Source organism: Puntigrus tetrazona, chromosome 18 (genome assembly GCF_018831695.1).
Source record: "Puntigrus tetrazona isolate hp1 chromosome 18, ASM1883169v1, whole genome shotgun sequence".
Classification (NCBI taxonomy): Eukaryota; Metazoa; Chordata; class Actinopteri; order Cypriniformes; family Cyprinidae; genus Puntigrus; species Puntigrus tetrazona.
Window position 1 is genome coordinate 22,140,972 of NC_056716.1, and position 19,909 is coordinate 22,160,880.

At 35.8% G+C, this 19,909-nt stretch overlaps 1 protein-coding gene across 5 annotated transcripts in view; it reads right to left on the reverse strand.

Annotated features, from left to right (window-relative positions):
- The window catches only part of tspan9a (tetraspanin 9a), a 160,848-nt gene that overhangs the window by 100,181 nt on the left and 40,758 nt on the right, over positions 1-19,909 (reverse strand). For 3 of the 5 annotated variants that reach the window (XM_043264622.1, XM_043264623.1, XM_043264624.1), the window contains exon 3: positions 2,443-2,499. The exons of the other annotated variants lie outside the window; for them this stretch is intronic. The gene's annotated coding sequence lies outside the window, so the exon portion shown is untranslated. The remainder of the gene's footprint in view (positions 1-2,442; positions 2,500-19,909) is intronic. 5 annotated transcript variants of the gene reach the window in all.

A 19,909-nucleotide genomic window follows, 5' to 3' on the forward strand; every position in this document is an offset into this window, starting at 1 on the left:
AGATTTCTAATGGCAGTCAGAAAACAAAATGATTTTTTACTGTCACTACCACAGCTGCTGTATTAGCAACACCCTCAGCAGATTTTCTTTTCTTTTTTTTTTTTTCTCTCACCATCTCAGCCTGTGAAAAGAGTCCAATGACGTTTAGCTCGACTCGTAAATAACATTTATTTGTTTATTGGCACAGGTGCCACAGAAGAGCCAGTCCTCAACGACACTCCACAACACGATGTGAAAGCAAGCACAGCGGTCTGAGACGACCCCACAGACCTGTCATCTAACAGGAGAACAAAAACAGGGAGGTGGGTGTAATGCTTTGTGAGCCGCTCATTTAGAAATGTCTCTACACCTTACACAGGTGGAAAAATGATGCTGCCCTTTCCTAGACAAACGAATAATACGAACCGAAAGAATGCATACTTGCAACCTCAAGACAGAAGACTCTCAGAGATGTGGGAATCCTTTTCAAGTGGCAGTACAATGGGACATAAACCATTTCCACAAGCATTCAGCCTCATGAAATCCCACTTGATTTTAATTTAATTCCTCATAGCTTTATCCATACAAAATACTGAGGGAAGGAATGAGTTTCTCCCTCCGGTTCACTTGAGGTAAAACCGTAATGACTGATTTAAAAAGGGTTCTCCAGGCAAAAAGGCTCTGATTTGTCTGAGGAGATATGAAATGACAGTCTGCAGTGATTAGACATGAGGTTTTTGCCCCACATCAAGACTTTACACGCTTCCCTTAATGTGCACTACTTCAACACCAAAGCCTTTTCAGTAAGGTGAAGATCTTTCAAACCGGTTTGATGTTTCTGCTTCATCTTGTGTGCTGTCCAGTTCCTTGAATAAATTAAGGCTCTATCTTCTAAGAGAGGTAAATAGTTTTGGTCTAATGTGCTTTTATAAAGCTAAATATAACCATAATATTATTGAATTTTGATTATAATATATAATATATTAAATATTCAATTATATATGTAGTGGAATATTGGTTTATAGACCGGTCAATTTGGCACAGGTTTAAATAAAATCAATTATATTTTAATATAATCATAAATTTAAAAGCCAAAAAAGCATAAAAGTAACGAGTTTGCGTCTTGTATACTACAAGCCCTCCATATGTGAAAGCACTGAGGTTTTGAGTTATTAATCATCTGTTTTTCTCTGAAGAACCACGGTCCAGCGTACAAACACATCATTAACATGCAAATCATATGCAATGTTTTCCTGCACCGAGGACTGATGCAACAGAAATAATGCCTCTTTAAAGGTGACATTTGTAATCTGTGCCACTTGCAAATATAACATCTGTTTTAAGTAGGTGGGCCTTGGAAAAAGGTCATTATTTTAGAATAATTCAGTCAATGTGTGTCACAAATGACCAATCAGAATAAAGCGACCAGCGACCTGTGCGATATTTTATATTAATTTACATGTAACAAATTACAGTTAGGAGTTCCAGAGATTTAATGCTATATCTGTAAAAAAATTGTATTATACATACTTTATATAATTATTTTAGACATAATTTATTAATACACTATAAAAAAATGCAACAAAATAATAATCTAAAATTTGTATTTTCTTTTTTCTTGTCAGATAATCGTTCAAAACTACATAATGTCATCTAAACAAATTATTATTTTTAAGTCAAATTAAAAAAGCCATACTTAAGTTTTACCTATTTTTTGTTTCTCTGACTCTGCATGTGTTCGTGATTTTATAACAAAACACATCACCTTTTAAACTGAGGGCATGACACCTCCAAGGTACGAATTACCCAAAATAACACTCAGCCTATGATTCATGCACCGAAAGAGAACAGGAACTGCTGGAGAGAATACCTGTGTATGACAAGGGAGTCAATCTTTCCGACAGACAGACGGTTATTCTGTTCTTTTTTTGTTCTTTCCCTGAGGAACAACGTGCTTTTAATCTGTTCTGTCAGTGACCTTGTGAGACAAACGCAAAAAGCACATACACCAACAAACCAACAAGCAGGCTCCTCTTTAAAAAAGAAGAAGCAGAAAACACACACACACACACACACACACACACACACACAGATAGAGCTGATGCACTGCCGAGCACGAGCATCTGTGTTGTGTTGACTGAGAGCTGGAAATAGCGGTGGAAGAGAGGGACACGGAAAGAAAGAGTGATGAAAGATCAGATCTTTCCATCGCAGCGGCAAAAATGAAAGCCAACAAACGGCGGCAGATTCATCCATCTCCAGATCACCTCATGTGTTAACCCGACTTCACCCCGCATGCACGGGGAGGGGAAGTTAAGACTCCAGAGAGAAGGTGGGATGAGAGCCAAGGAATTGAGGATGGAAACTGCAATGTCAGGTCTGCAGAGATCCTAGTAAGGGCTAAAACTTGAATTAAATATCTTAATATGAAAGAAAATATAAACAGCAGAGTCTTTGATTTACCTGTTAAAGGGGTCTTCAGTAAACGCTCTTCACACGACTCAATTCAATCAGCTGCTCCTATAAAATAAGCCAAAAGAAAAATCAGCTGAAGCTAAACTTAATGATTTTGCAGAGATTGATTACAGTGTGCGCAGGAATATTTAAGGGTGATGAGATACAAATGGCAACAGAGGCTCATTTACGTCGCATTACACATGTAAATGTAATTCAAGCTCAATACACAGCTAAAACGTATTTATTCATTAACAGCTAATTAAGTTCACTGACAGGATTTTCGCAAATGTTAAAAGTCATAAACGTAATTAAACGTAATTCAAACCAGGTTCAATTTAAAGCTAAAATACAACTGGCAGGACTTTTATTTTTCGCTTTTAATTCACCACACTTTTAAAACGGATAACAAAATAGAGTAAACGTACGAATATTATTATTATTAGTTTGAATCGATCAATTAACATTTAAATGTATATAATAACATTTTATATATGAGCCAGATCGTTTTGTGATTTGCTTTGCTTTACCATATGGTGCAGAAAGCAGCAAGTCTTAAAGATAGAAGCATACTCAAATGAGCTCAAAATCATAAAATAAAAGCAAGAAAACTAAATATAAATGTATATAAGTGAAACTTACAAATGTCATATTGACACTTTTGGTGTTTATTGTCATCCTGAAGTGCTTGTAATAATCTTGGACGGGTTTTCCAACCAGCTTGTTGCAACACATACATGTGACACTGCCTTGACACTATACATGTTCAAAACAAGGTGTCTTAGAAGACGGCATAAATTGGCTCCCTTGCTTCTGGAACAGCATTTGTTCTCAAGACCATGTCTATGACGCCTTTCAGTGCCTACGCAGATAGCTCGCTATAGTGAAACTGTAATGAAACTTTTTACTGCAACATTCTCTCTTTGTATGTACATGCGTGCCTGCTTCAGACTACCTGTTGCTGTTGCTATGGTCTTTCTCTCTAGGCAAACTAAAAAAAGTAACAATGTTATCCGTCCAGCCACCATTCACGGAGAACATTGCTGTAAAGCCTCAGCTGATAAACAGTCACAACACCGCACACACATGCCCACCCGTATCCCATTATTAAGACTTTGCCATTATTACATCGGAATCGCATAATCTCCCACTCGCAGACGTGCACCACCTGGGACAACCTGTGTGGCTGTCTTCGGGAAAAACTGATTCAAAAAAAAAAAATAGCGCACTTGACATAATGCTATTTGCGAGCCGCGCAATGAAACAATGTCCTCACTCCAGTTTCACGTAGATTAATCATCCTAGATCACTCAAAGAGTGATTAGGCTACAGGTGAGTGAAGCAGCCATTTAAAAGTCTATTATTAAAACCAAAAAAAGGAGTGTTTAATGAGCGGGGGCCTTTAACTAATGGACGCTCTGAAATAATGGAATGTGTAAGTAACGACATACTCCGGTGCAGGTTAAAAGCTAGATTTTTAAAATCAAATGGGAGCACGAGGTGTTTCCAGGATCGGCGGTGGGTTAATAGGTCCTTGAGCGGATGGATGAGCGGGCGAGTGAACTGTGATGGTCTTGACAAAGCCCCGAAGACACAATCCTCACTCTCTAAGAAGGATAACAAGGACCACAGGAGGCTATTATGAAAGGGCGAAGCAAAAGTTTAGGCGTGAAACGCACATATGATTGCAAAATAAGTAACGAAAAATCATAAAACTTATTTTAATGTAAATCTTGAGAGATACCACTTACTCTGACATACTTACTGGGGGTTTCGGGTTTATCGGGATGTGAATAGATGCCTGTCAGGTCTTGTCATTGCTGCAGTGCTGTTCATGAACCACGTGAATTAAAAAGTGATTTTGGAAGACCCAAGGACAGTATACATTCAGAAAAAGGTACAAAAGCTGTCACTAGGGTGGAACCTTTTCAGCATAAAAAATGCATTCTCTCTCAGTCAAAGAACCGCAAAATTCTAAATGTTTTCTACATTTATGGTCATGTGATAGAAATTCTGCATGTTTGCTAAATTAATGGATTGAGACCTACGGACAAACTTACCTATCCACAAAAGCCACACAGCAATTCACTCAGTAATAGCAACCTAAGCATTCAAATTAATCAAAGCCCAAATGGTCTCACGATCAGAATAAATGATGCTTGTTTATAAATCAAATGTTGTGTTGACACAATCTTTCATTTATTTAATCGTGTGCCAAATGGCACTTCAATGCCTGCAGTCAGAGGGCACAGTCACTTAATGGAAGGCTATTAGTGTTGCAGCCTGGCTAAATGACTCAAGAAAAATCAATTTTGTTCTTTACTTTAAAAGCTTTAAGCATATCTTTTTAAGCTTGCATCACGATCTTTAGTCCAGTCAAAAGTTAGCCGGACGCAAACAGCATACTAATTGCAAAACTAGGTGTTTTAAAAGCAACCAACTTTGTTGTTAAAATGTTACACAGAGGCCCAAATCTGTGGTAAGCCTAAATCAGAGGAACGTCTTTATAGCCCTGCAATAACCCAGCATGGCACTTTGAAATAGTACTTTTATAACCTCCCTATCCTCCAGATTAAACTATACAGTTACCAAGCCTGGTGGGTGACATTGTTAACTTCGTGTGACAACAAATATAGTACATTTTCTAAAACTCAAGGGTCAGATAGAGGGTCTATAAAAACGAAACTGAATTAAGTACGAAAAAGCTATTTTGAATGTTATTTGGCACAGAGGTGGTATGATCCAAGGTGTAGCTTATAAAAAGCCACTCACTGAATATTTCATTTCTGAACTTCCCTGATACAAACAAGCAACATAATAAAACGTGGCCAAAATCACAATGATCTGTTCCAGAGAAAATTAAACCTGCTATTTACTGCCAGACGTAGAAACTTCACTTGTAAATGCCATGCAACCCTTTTATGAAGGAACTTTTTTTGATTTTATTTAAATAGACATGAATATGCAATGGAGAACAATTATTCGGCTTATAGTGTGGACGCTTTTTTTGGTCAAATGATTATTTCAAGATATTTAAAAACAATAATAGGCTCAAAGAAAAACAAAAGTAGAAAATCTGTTAATAAGATAAAATGTTAAAACTATTTATCTTAACTAGCTGCTTATTACTAGAATATTAGCTATTTATTACTAGTAAATAAGCACAAATTAATGCCTTATTCTACATCTCTAATAGCTAACCATAACTATCTTATTAACTATTAATAAACAGCAAATTAAAAAAGCATTACAAGGAAAAGTCATAGTTAATAGTGAACAAGTGTTACCGATGGAACTTTTTTAAGATACGAATATGTACACTAGAGGTATCATTATGTATCTTCAAGGTCTTAATATGCACTTTTTGGAGATAAAGTACAAACGTGCAGCTTTTAAAAAGGTTCCACCCTAGTGACAGCTTTTGTACCTTTTTCTGAGCGTATACTGTCCTTGGGTCTTCCAAAATCATGGTTCATGAACAGCACTGCAGCAATGACAAGACCTGAAAGGCATCTATTCACATCCCGATAAACCCGAAACCCCCTGCCGCTAACTTATATACACTTGCAGGGATGTGTGAAGCACCGAAATCAACCGCCAAACCCGCACTCATCTACAAACAAACAGCCAGAGCTTTATTGCCTTTACAAAGACGTCAAGGTTATGGTTTGTGTGTGTGATTTACAGTGGACCCCCTTGCCCGTATAATGATATATCCGTGAGGTACTGTGCTTTACATTCGCCGAAGCCTTCACCATTTGGGACTAGATAAATTTTAAAAGGCGCTGAATTGCCCTCTGTGTGGTCTAGCACCATAAAAAAACATTAGTTATAAAAATATAAGACTATTTATCAGCAGCAGGCCAGGCGGCAGTGGCACACCGGAGAAAATTCCAAAAAGGTGAAAAGAAAGGACATATCCGTTTAAATGTCGCAAAGCCTGAGGTGAAAAGAACTTCAGAGTGAGATTCAGTAAAGAAAATGCTTCAAGTATTTGCTGATGCAAAAATCCACTTTTTTTCTCCTCGGTACTGTGCATCTATTTAAATTCAAATTTTACTATTGAATAAAAAAAAAAGAGCTGAGGAGGACAATTACTCTTTCCATTTCCTGGATGTGATAATTGTTGTTTCTTCACAATAGGTCTTTGAGATCAGAGCAATAGAAATGTCTACATTCTAAAGCCGTCTGCCGTCGAGTGGATTAAGTAAATAAAAAAGGCAGGTCTTCAAATATAAATAGAACAAATAAATAAAAAATTCCCCTCCAATCGCAGTGCTGTGATGTCTCACCTCCCTGTGCATTAGTAGTCCGATTAGGGAGCAAATCCTGCCTGTCAGCTACAGATGATAACGTCGTTTCAACTTTAATGTCATAACACAGCTAATCCTCTTTGACGCAGATCAGCAGCAGACAAAAGCAGCTCACGGCAGACCGACGTGCCTATCTCCATTCTCCTCTTTCTCTCCCTTCCTCAAACTTCACACTGTTCCAAGTGAAGTCTTCACCCGTACCCTGACATCGAGCAAAGACTCTCTGCTCATTCCTAGAACTACAGATAGAATGATAGATAGAACGACTGAATGATACTGTAGATACTGTGAGACAGAACACCTAAATGAGCTCCTCGGACATCATGTGAACCAGACGCACACACACATGCACACACACGCACACACACATACGCACACACACGCACACACACATACACAATAAATCCTGTTCACAATCCGACATGGCTACGTTTAAAATTGAACTGGAAATTAAGTGCTGGGCATCCGGCCAGAGGAGAAATGGACTGAACCTGGTTTCTCCCAAGGTTGTTTTTTTCTCCATTCTTCGTTTTTGGTTCCTTGCCGCTGACGTCTCCGGCTTGCTTAGATGGGGACGCTTCATTTCTAGTGATTATCTTTGATTTGATTACACAGACCGTTTCCGCATTTAATAAAAAAATTAAGTGTTTAATCTTGTCATTATACATTACTATCACTCTATTCTCCAACAATCTGAATTGCTAAAAGCTCTACATAAATAAGCGATCGACTGAATGACTGATTGATATAACAACAATGCAGAACAGAACAATAAAATGAAAGACAGAATGGCACAGAACAATCAATAGATAGAAAATAATAAAAACAGAATAGGTAGTTAAAATGACAAACTGATAGAATGACACAACGTTAGAAGAATTGAACGCATAAATGATAGATGCATAGAACGATCCTATGATCTATATCTAGTCGTTATGTCATTCGACCAGTCGGTTGTTCTGTCATTCTCTTTGTCTATTGAACATTCTTTCTTTTGGTCTTTTCATTATTCAATCACTCGATTTACCATTTGGTCGAATGATTGAAAGCTAGAAAATGACAGAAAGGGCAAAATAATGATCAACAGATACAGTGACAAGCAGATGAGCAATGACAGGATGATGGAACATCAGAACGACAAAGACCGAGCTCAAACTATAAATAGAATGATAGGCCAGAATGACAGAACAATAGAATATTGGGAAGTCGGAATGATATGATAGAAAAATTGAAAACAGAAAATAGAAATATTGAAAATAATACAATGTGCAAACGACGAATTGGTCAGAATGTTCAAACTCAATAGATACAATACAGGACGACTGTGAGAAACAATGACAGAACAAGATATCATTAGAAAAAGCGATGGCAGAGAGCAACAGAATAGACAGATATACAGTAGAAGTAAACTATAGACGGAATGCCTAAAGATTGTTCACATTCAGATCACCAAACACCATCTATTCTGGGACAGTTAGAGATCGGGTGAGCGGTCTTGTTCAATGATTGGCATGCTGGGAAGGTTACTGCAGAGGCTTCACCTTCCCATGCAATGCATTTTCCAGTGCTGTGCTCAGGACTCGGTAAACAGGCTGTCTCAACTCTGTTCTGGTCCGATACTCTCACAGAGGGCACATCGACAAGGAGATGCCATTACTGCTCATTTCACCTTAAGCCATTCCCATAAACCTCCACTGATCACGGCTCTTAGCTGCACTTAGCTGCAGCTTCGGAAATGCCTGCCTAAAACAATACAAACGTCCTCTGACTCTCTCTTGTTTCTCTGTCTCTCCCTCTTTTGTGCTCCGTTGGCTTTATAGGAGCTCTCTTTTCATATTTTTTTGTTGCACCACTGCCATTTTCTTTCGCTCTTTTCTTTAAGCCCCACATCAATGGGATAAACGTCTAACTGTCAAAATAGAACCAATTATTGCTAAAGATCAAGCGTGCAATTTAGAGATTGGATGGAAAAACTGAAAAGCTACAAAATAATCACTCCCAAGAGGTGCAAAGACATTGCAGCCCTAAATCACAGAATTTCAAAATACTCCTTTCACCCATATCGCTCAGTAGACCGTCAAAGTCCTTCTCTCCTTGTAGTTTCTTGCTTTGATTAACCAACATTGGTATAAAGCACTGCAGCATATATAGGGGCTTTCACACCAGGTAGCTCTAGGAACTCCATTATAGGAACTAGCCAAAAGGATAGTCCCTTGAGAACTACATTTTCCCCTAAGGCCATTTTCCCGGTTGCGTTTGCACTGCCATTAGGATCTCTGAACTGACGTAAACCAGCCGACAGTAAAGTCATTTAAGTGTGGCATCCAACAATGCCTACAACTGAAGGTTGGAAAAGCGCCTGGACATCGGAATCCATCTATCAATCTCTGTTTTACATGTTTGTTCATTTACTTTTGCGGATCATGTATGGCTTTTTAAAAACAGCAGGACCTGGTGCTTCTAATGGCATGTTTTCAACTAATCAACATAGGTTACAATTACATCACCAGTAGTTCCTACTGCGCTGGGTTAGACTAACCCCTGAAGTAGGAGTTAATATAGTCCCCACATAATTAAAAATCGTTTCCAGTTCCAAAAGTCTGGGAATGACAAAAAGCGGGAACGAAAATGGCTACAGCAACTATGAAAACATTCCTCTGTTGTAAACGCCACTAATATGCGATGAAAATAGTGTACATAAGTCAGGCTGCACCTTGTGCATCCAGAAATAATGTGATAATTAATGATTAAACCTACAATTAAGTTTCATCGATGTGCTCTGAACCAAAGATGTTATGATTTAGATACACTGATGATATTAATTTATAATTTCAGTCTCATTAGAGGCCAAGCATGACTAGTTTTCATCTCTATAAAACGCAGACTGCTACAAACTATATGCTCACAAACCTAATTTCATATCAAGGTTAAATGAGAGACTTTGTCAATGTTAGAATAAACATTAATTGTTCATTAGAAGCTGTTCATTGCTGATGAAGAGAATTTCCTTTATATATTTTTACATAAAAGAATAAAACTGTATGTGAATGCAGCTGAATAAATACCTTGGTTAAGATTTAGTACATAAAGCTTTTTTCTGGATTGATAACATTCCTTTTAACAACCACTTTTTATTAATTAATTAATATATATATATATATATATATATATATATATATATATATATATATATATATATATATATATATATATATATATATATATATATAATTTTTTTTTATTTAATTTTTGCTTTTTGCTAATTTAATTATTGTTTAGCTAAATACAGAAGGAAATAACAGCTGTAATATATATTTTTTCATACTATGAAAATCAGTGGGGACCAATGCTCCTTGAACCCTTAAGTAAAAAACAAGATTTAAATATTAAAATGCAAAAAGAAAATCTGTAGGTTTGCAATTTTTTTTTTATTTGTGCACCAGGAAACAGTTCTTAAACTGAGCCTTCGCTGGCTTGCTGGCTTTGTAGAAGCTTGTGAGGTTTGTCTCAATAAATCGTAAGACATTCAAGAGTTTCGTCTGAGGCCGTTAGTAGAAAAGTAAACAAGATATCCTCAGGCACAATTGTTAAACAGCAGTATATAAATGTAAGAATATTGATTTGAGAAATACCCACAGCTAAACATCATGTAAAACCATTAAGCACTAAATGTTGCTGGCTAATAGCCATTTCCTATCGGACAGAAACGGGTCTTCATAAAGGAATTGCTCCTTACCACTTCAGAAAACCAAATTCTTTAGAGGTAATTCCAATCATAAAATGTGTCTGTAATCTCCATAAAATGATAACCACAAATGAATATGATTAGCCACACCATGTATGCGGTACACTGTCTAGTAATCTAGACAATAATTTTCACCTGAATAATCCTAATGAGACACCTTAATAGCAAGTGTATTAAAAATTCATAAGGAAATGGAGAATTAACATAGCTGATCAATGGAGACAATGCCCAGGCCATTAAGCTCTACCATGTCCAGCATTTTTCTTTTTTTTAAACGCTAAATCAGTTCAGTTCAGTTTATTGCGTCCCTTAGGAAATTTGGTTAAAAAGACTTACATAATTTACATACATAGACAACCAACATCATAAAATTTTATTGGTGTTCTTACACTTACAATATGCGGTTGATCACTCTACACATTGTCAAATGTCTCCTTCTGGTCAAATTATGAAATTCTAATCCACACTGTATCTAATGAGCTCAAAGGAAAGCCATTGCCATCCATATTCTGATTGGAACCTTTTAAAAAATCAACCATCTTCTAATAAGTTACAAGTTCAATATGGTCAAACTAAAGTATGTTAGGAGAATAATTAAGTTATGTCTTAGATTTGTATCGTCTCCCTGTATTGACAACCATTTTTAAATTGACAAAAAAAAAAGAAAAAAATTATCTGTTTAAAAGTTGGGGGTGGGGAAGGTTATTTTTTTGTTAAACATTAATTTCTCTAATAATTTTAGGTACACTGAATATATCAAAAGTGATTTTTTTAAATTTTAACCATTTCAAATAAATATTGTTATGCTATTATCCTAAAAAAAAAGAACAAAAAGAAAAAAGAAACCCTACAATTTGAACAGAACACAATGTTCATTTTAGCCAGAATTATTCCTTTAATAACATTATCACTCTGTGTCACTTCCCTTTGGATGCATTCTGCATAATAACACACTCTATTGCGCTTCTCCGTCCACCTAACTCACATTTTAACGCGTTTCCTTTCAAATTAAAAATGCAATAATGTCCGACGCCCGTCATCTGCCGCTACTAATGCAACTGTCCGTCTGCCTGAACAACTCTATGTGACATCCAATCTAAAATACAGAATCAAAAATGCTTTAACATTCATTCGGAGATCCCTTCTGATTCCATGTGAAAGTAAAGCGTATTTAATCTCTGCATCACCAGCAGTTGATAAAGCACTTCTCCCATCTGCCATTGGTCAGGCAAACACACAATCCCACCTCAAGCTCAGACCATTGATTGAGTCAATACACTTTCTAGGTTCAAACCTAGCATGACTTATGTATCACGGTCTCGGAGTAAGACATGATATAGAAAAAAATACATACAAAGTGATAATGCAATACCAGCTTCAAGGTTGTTTTAATAGATTAGTTTTGATTTTTGTTTCTGCATTCGAACTTTGCCTTTGAAAACTACCCTTTACACAAAACGGGTTTCATTCCAATACCACATGAACCACACAAAAACAAAACCTGACTAAAATACAAATGAGGTTCTGCAGTTCATCTTCAAGAGCTGCTTTATAGTAAGGTGTCCTTATCACGGAAAAGTCTGATTGACAAATCATCTGCAAAAAAAAATCCTTTTTTTTCAGGATGTGTGCAACTGCGCTGTCAGAAAGGTGTGAGATGAGTCTCGGAGCCGGAGCCTAGGGTGATAGGGGTCATCTCGCTGGTGGTCCGAAAGTGAGGTGAAACAGAGGTGAAGTGAGAAAGGTCTCTTTTAACAAACCTCTCCCACTGCAGGTTATAAGAAGTCAATCAGAACCCACGGCAGGAACTAGCCTGTTATTTTGCCAGCCGTTATTGTTTTTGCACAAACTTCAGAGTTGGGGTTTATTCTATCAGCAGTCAATCTAATACAACTGCGAGATTGGAAACCATATCAGACTGCCTGCGCCAAAGATTTTCCCTCAATTCTCCGAAATACAGTAAAGTACAAATCGAATTGACAACTTTAAAAATGGACCCATTCCAACATGTTAAATAGGATCTTATCACTAGCCGTGCGCAATTTTTTCCTTGTCGTGTCTATCTTGAGGACCCGCGCGATACAGACGCTATATTGTAATACATACAAGCTAAAGCGTCTAATAAAGGCCATGGGTGTTAGTATGTGATAGATCAATACGAGGCAAACTCAGTCCTTAGAGAAATGGCACAATCGAATTGTATCTCACACACTGGCAATTGCAGGGGAGAGGCGGTCCTTTCAGCATGGGGGATTGGAGCAATTGCTTCTATGCTGGAGGACTGAGAAAGAAATAATGAGACATAGAATACAATCTTTTATCTATCACCACACATACAGGGATGGTGGAATGTTTCCGCAACTTTCAAACGACATTGCTGCAGAAAGTTGTGTGCCATCTTAAAAGGTAAAATCACTCTGTAGTGAAGAAAACCACTGGTGGTAAAATGCAATTTTCTTTTTCGGCCATAATAAAGGTTGCTTTTTAATTTTTTTTGCACTAATTACAAGCTTATTTGTTGTGAATAATCAAGTTCCTGAATAAAAATAGAATTCAAATCTGCAGGGATGAGATACCTTTCATCTATCAAGTATTTAACTCCACGGACAACACAAAAATAGCCAATCCTGCATGGTATTTAAAATCTAAACCATACTTACAATCTGGCAATATTGACAGCTGTTGCTGAGAAACAGGCTGGGTAAACATGGGCACTACTTAACAGATAAAAAAGCAAGATGCCAGCTTACTCTAATAAAAGAAACTGTGTGTGGTCATTCTTCATAATCAAATGACTTAAACTCTGTTATGACATTCTGACTGTGTCTGAAATCGAGCACAGCTGTCAATCCCTGTGTGTGCTGTAAGAAAGTACCTTCTAAAAAAAGGTGAATTCTCACACACACACACACACACACACACACACACATTGCATCATGTAATGTAATTTAAGACAAATCTAGCAAAAGTGAAAAAAATGAATTAAGAGTAGGTTTAAGTGTAAACTAAATGCCAACATCATGACACTGACTCAAAAGGCAAGGCTAATTAAAAAAAAAAAAAAAAAAAAAAAAATTAATTCTTTATGATTACGTAAAAGATTTTGAAAAAACATTAAATCTTGTTAAATATTTATTACATGCTGTAACTGCACCATTAAGTGGTAAGAAGCATGTGAAACTGTATTTTTTATAGGAATCTCCAACTACCTGAAAAAAACATTTTGTGCTTAATACAAAGACTTTTCAAAACAAAGTCCAATTACAAAAGGCTGATTAAGATAAACCGCAACAAAAAAGCACCTACACACGGCACGCTGTGAGAGCAGACAGCTATTATTGCATGAATTAATGTCTGCATAGTTTAAAAATAAATAAATGAGACGTACTGTGCCATTTATTTCACTTTCAATTCCAGGCTTTTGGGTGACGCAGGTACGGTACTACAAAACAGCCACACAAAAGGAAATTAACCTTGCGTTCCTGCTCAAATTTCCCCGTATATCTGTTCAAATGGATATGGACTGGCACTGAAAAATAGTGAAGCTGGTATACAGCTTCATTTGAGCGTTGTGAAACTTTAACCCAAGAAAAAAACCAAAAAAAGTCATGAACTCTCCGACTCGACGAGCGCCAATTAAACCCACAACAATGAAAATCAGCTGTCAGTTTATTGTTTAGCCATTTATAATCATTTTGTTCTTCCATTGTGAATGCATTACATAAAGACTATAAGGTGTTGAAATAGTTTCAGTTCCTGTGTGAATGAACAAGCTTAAATTGTGCCTAAATGAGCATGACCATGCAAGCGTATCAAACTTCATCACTACTCCCAGGACAATGAAAACCAATGCAGGGAACCAATTTAGGGCCAAATTAATATCCTGAGAGTAACGCACATGCTTTTGTCTTCCTTTGTGTTCTTCCTCACTCTCTCCCAAACAAACGTTACCATTTCAAGCTCCACAATCACGCACGCTTCTGCATCATGACATCCGCAAATAAACACAATCTTACGAATCTTTAACCTAATCAGGCGTCCCCTCCTGCATCATTAATTACTCAGCTGTATAAATAAATGCTGAGTGAATGAGTATTTCCGCCTGTCTTTGTGTCCAGGGCCTCTCCGCCATTTTTCCAGACAGTAATTCATTGTCTCCCGTGCCCAAACGTAGTCAATCAATACCCAATTAAGCAGAGTCTGCCGTTTTCCCTTGAGCAACTGTCCATGAGAGAAAGTGCTTGAGGTAAATTTAAATGCAAATGGCGTATAAAGCTGTTTTCACACTTGGTTTGATTGTTTGGGTCGAATCCCCAGCGTCTGCAAGTGTCTTTTTTAAGTTGTACTGTTCATCGATGCGAGCACGACCAGGTACTTGCAAGAAGTATTTAACGCTTTCATAGATAAAAGCCGATGGAGAAGATGGCAGATTAAATGTTACATGCTGTAACTGCACCATTAAGTGGTAAGAAGCATGTGAAACTTCCATTGAGATGAATGGGTTTTTTTTTACAGGAATCTTTAACTACCTGCAAAAACTACCTGACTTTTTAAAAATAAAGTGCAATTACAAAAGACTGAATAAGACAAATAGCAACAAAAAAGCGCCTACACACAGCACGCTGTGAGAGCAGACAGCTATTATTGCTTGAATTAATGTCTGCATAGTTTAAAAATAAATAAATGAGACATACTGTGCCATTTATTTCAATTTTAATTCCAGGCATTTGGGTGACGCAGGAAATGGTGTATAAGGCTGATAGATTAAATGAACTATCAGAAAATATTTTTTCAGTTAGCAAACTTTTACCATGCCTTGCATTTTTGGCTACTTTTCAAACTAGAAAATAGCATTTAATCATAGCTATAGAACTACACATCCAATCCTAAACTATGAAAATGTATTGTATATATACACACACACACATATATATATATATATATATATATATATATATATATATATATATATATATATATATATATATATATATATATATATATATACATATATATATATATATATATATATATATATACATATATATATACATACATATATATACATACATACATATATATATACATACATATAAATATATACATATATATATATACATACATATATATATATATATACACACACACATATATACATATATATATATATATATATATATATATATATATATATATATATACATATATATATATATATATATATATATATATATATATATATATATATATATATATATATATATATATATATATATACACATATATATATATATATATATATACATACATATATATATATATATATACATACATATATATACATACATATATATACATACATACATATATATATATATATATATATATATATATATATATATATATATATATATATATATATATATATATACATACATATATATATATATATATATATATATATATATATATATATATATATATATATATATATATATATATATATATATATATATATATATATATATATATATATATATATATATATATACATACATATATATATATATATATATATATGTATAATATATATATATATATATATATATATATATATATATATATATATTTTTATTTTTTTATTTTTTTGTATAATATCTAAAATAGATAATGAATCAAATCAAATCATTTATTTCCGAGTTTACAGGTTATAAAAAGTTTCCCCAATAACAGGTCGACATGCATACAAGGTCAAAAAAACCCAAAACACACTTTCATATTTTTATAATATGTATATATTTGTTCAATTACTCCCAAATGAATCGTTCGACGATACATTTTTTTCTAAATCCTTCCGGTGATTGGGCGATTTAAATTTAAAGTAATTGTAAGATTTCATTCAGATCAACACGAAAAGACCAACAAGTGAGTGGGCAACATGCAAAAAAAAAAGTTTTGTTCTGACGTCAAAGTCAGAAATGTTTATTTTGAAATTGCGATGTATAATAAATGGGATATATTAAATGGATTAGAAATAGGCAGAAATAGGCTCTTCTGTGTTAGCAAAGGTTTATAAATTATAAAGCTTCCCTGATGAACGTTAAGCAATCCAAATTCACAGCATGTGTGAAGAGCAAGAGAAAGAGTTTAGTCCCTTTCACACGTACAGCCTTTACTCGTAAATTACAGGCAAGTTTACACATTAAGGAGATCTTGCGTTAACAAGCAACAGGGCCTTTTCAAAAATCTCGATAAATTTGTTCTGGCAATCATATCGCTCTTAGGGAGAGGACGTGATTACTCTGAGCTGTTTACAAAGTACAGCTCCTTTTAAATCCATATAAATAAGCGCTATGTGGAGACGCGCTTGTCTATTGACTCTGCTTTTGGGCACCATACCCTACTATGCAATCCTTGTGTTTATAAAAGTAAAAAATTCTGATGGTCTAGTAGTGTTAGTTTGGTTGCGAGTGAAAGCTGTGCTCCTCTCATACCATTAGTAGGCAAACTCATTGGCTCGGAGGTGATATGACGTTTTTGTACGATTATTATTTTCGCTGCAGGCCCTGAATACATAACCTGTGGTGAAAACATCAAAGTGGTGAGAACACTTGATTTTTGAAAAAGTAATAATAAATAAAACATTTTTAGTGTAGTAAGGTGAATACGTTTTCTCGAAGTCAACAGGTGTCAAACACACATCATCAGGCTGTGTATCAAAGGTTAACTTCAGCGTGCATTTCAAGTTGAATCAGGTTCGCCGATGCACACTGGAATTCAGAAAACTGCTTACACGCGGTTATATCGAACAAGCTGTGGTCCGATCAAAAGCTCAAGTGTGAAAGCACCCTAAAATGGATACTGCTGCCTCTAGAAGGCCTTGTTTGGTTCTATCCTCTCTGGGTTTGAGTTACGTGTGACCTCCCTGTACCGCGGCCGGAGCTGTGCCGCATGCCTGTGGTCAGGGCGGAACGGGCAGCGCGACGCAGAGATGGTGATATTTAAGTGACCTCCGTTGTCAATATGCTGATCCACCAGCTGAATACACATGCAAACAGATAGGTATATATAAATGAGAGTTGGCACGTCGCACCCCTAGACCACATCCTGATACAAAAGCCTAATGTAAAATGAGTCCTTAGGAGGTCAAAGCATGTTCAGGAAATGCACTGAAATAGTCATTCATTTACAGTACACTTACACAACTTAGTACAGAGACAATCCTCTTTAAACTACCTGAGGTTAAGTGCCTTGTTGAAGGGCACAAAAGCATCAGATCATGGCTTACTATTTGCAGAGATCGAGCCATCGTTACAAAACAATACTATGTTGTAATTTTACCATGTGCATTTTTGAAAGCAATACTATATAAATTGGAAAACTTGTAGACTATCAAACAACATCTGTTTTCAAGCTTTGATCATTTGCGGCAGCAGTGAATTAAATTGGATACATTTATCGTTGCATTTTTTTTTTTTATCTATAATGTTATGCATTGGTGTACAGCATTCTCAGCATGGTAAAACCGCCTCTGAGAGGATGCATCTCCAAAGCCATTTCCTCAATGTAATGCAGGCTACAAAAAATTCTATCAAGTACCAATTCAATCCAGTACATCGTTTAACCCCTTCAAACGGTATTTACTCTGGTCAAAACGTCTGTCTTGTCGAGATGTTAATGTAAACACAGTCAGTTCGGTGAATGTAAACAGGCAGGAAAGCATCTGTCAAAATATCAGGTCTGTACATTGAGTCATGCAACGTAAACAAACCTAACAGAACCACTATTACGTTGTTAACATTAATCAAATAGCAATATTGGCAAGTAACACAAAATCATGCACTGCTCACATCCTTCCTTTTGTTCTGTTTCTTCTTGATCCCTCAGGCTCAACTTATTTGACCAAAAATTACACTAAAAACAGCAATGCATAATATTTAATAAATTCCAACCAATAAATATAATTGAAATATGTCGTAAACATAAAAATGACTGAATATTACCAAAATTAAGTGTAATTTACATTTTAAAACTTAATGTCAAAAATCAAAGTTGAAAATCCTAACTATTTGGGGAAACTTATTTTATTTAGTTATTTTAAAGAAATATTTATGACCAAATAAGTTATGACTGCTAAAATGCAAATGAGAACGCAACAATCATCAAACCACGCAATTAGCATGCCATTCCAGCACACTTTATAGAGGCATTCATAAGGCATTATCCCATGTCTAAAAAATAACACGGTAATACCATTGCACACTTTTGCTAGCACAGCAATTAAGACTACTTAATTGCTACTTAAGACTACTTCCATGATAGGACAGGGAGTTAAAACAGTGGTTTTACCACTCTGCTGTTAAACGGAAAAAAAACCAACCGCACCGTTCTCAACGGGTTGTCATAAACAGCAACATGTAAAACAGCTAATGTATGTTTTAATCAATGGATATGCATTCTGGCATCTCAATACAACAACAGACAAAAAAAAAAACCCTGACAAACCAGCGTAGTAATCTCGAATATGACGAGTCATTTATGCCATCATCAACCGGCTGTTGATTGCTTACATGCACAGGACAGACCTGAACAGCACAAGTCGCTATCTGTGTTTAAACCATTTAAGCCTTACCAGTGTAATCATACAAGAGCCAGAAAATAAGACCGAGAACTCGCGCAGGCCGTGAGAAGATTTCTGTGTGTATTTATTGAAACCCGTGGCTCAGAACATGTGCATATATTAAGATCATGTCAACAATTCCATCTCGCCAAGTATCCTAGCAGACATATTCTGTTGAACATACAGTATAAATGTACTGGGTCCATGCATTCTCTTAAAGTGATTCCATTTTCTTGATGTTAATCAAACAACAAAAATGAGAAATCCCTCACTGCTCAACTGCTTAACCAACTTCAACAAACATTAGTATTTAAACTGTACAGTCAAACATACTGTATTATTTGACATTTGATTGCTTTATTCCATTTCGAAACCTAAAACAATTCTCAGACCTACCTAAAAGTACATTTCTATCTTTGCTCTGTTGTATTTATTTGTGCTGTTGCTTGTAGTTTTCTTTATTGCTTGCAGTTTTCTTTAATTTTATTTGACAGTATATTTTGTTCCATAAACACAGCACATACTAAACCATACCGAAAACCAATGCAAACCATTGCACCCCTAGTATTAAGTCTTCATAGATACACACACACAAACACATAAATGTATCCCCAGCCATGCTGACGCCGGCCGGTCAGCTCGCCTTTGATCCGCTGCTGCAGGTTATCTGGCCTCACACTAATTTTAGCCGGCCTGTTTGGCAACACTAGCCTTGATGCGCCAGCCTTCAGGGGGTTAGGAGAACAACTAGACTCTAAAGCACCTTTATACACACACACACACTCACTTCCTTTGCAT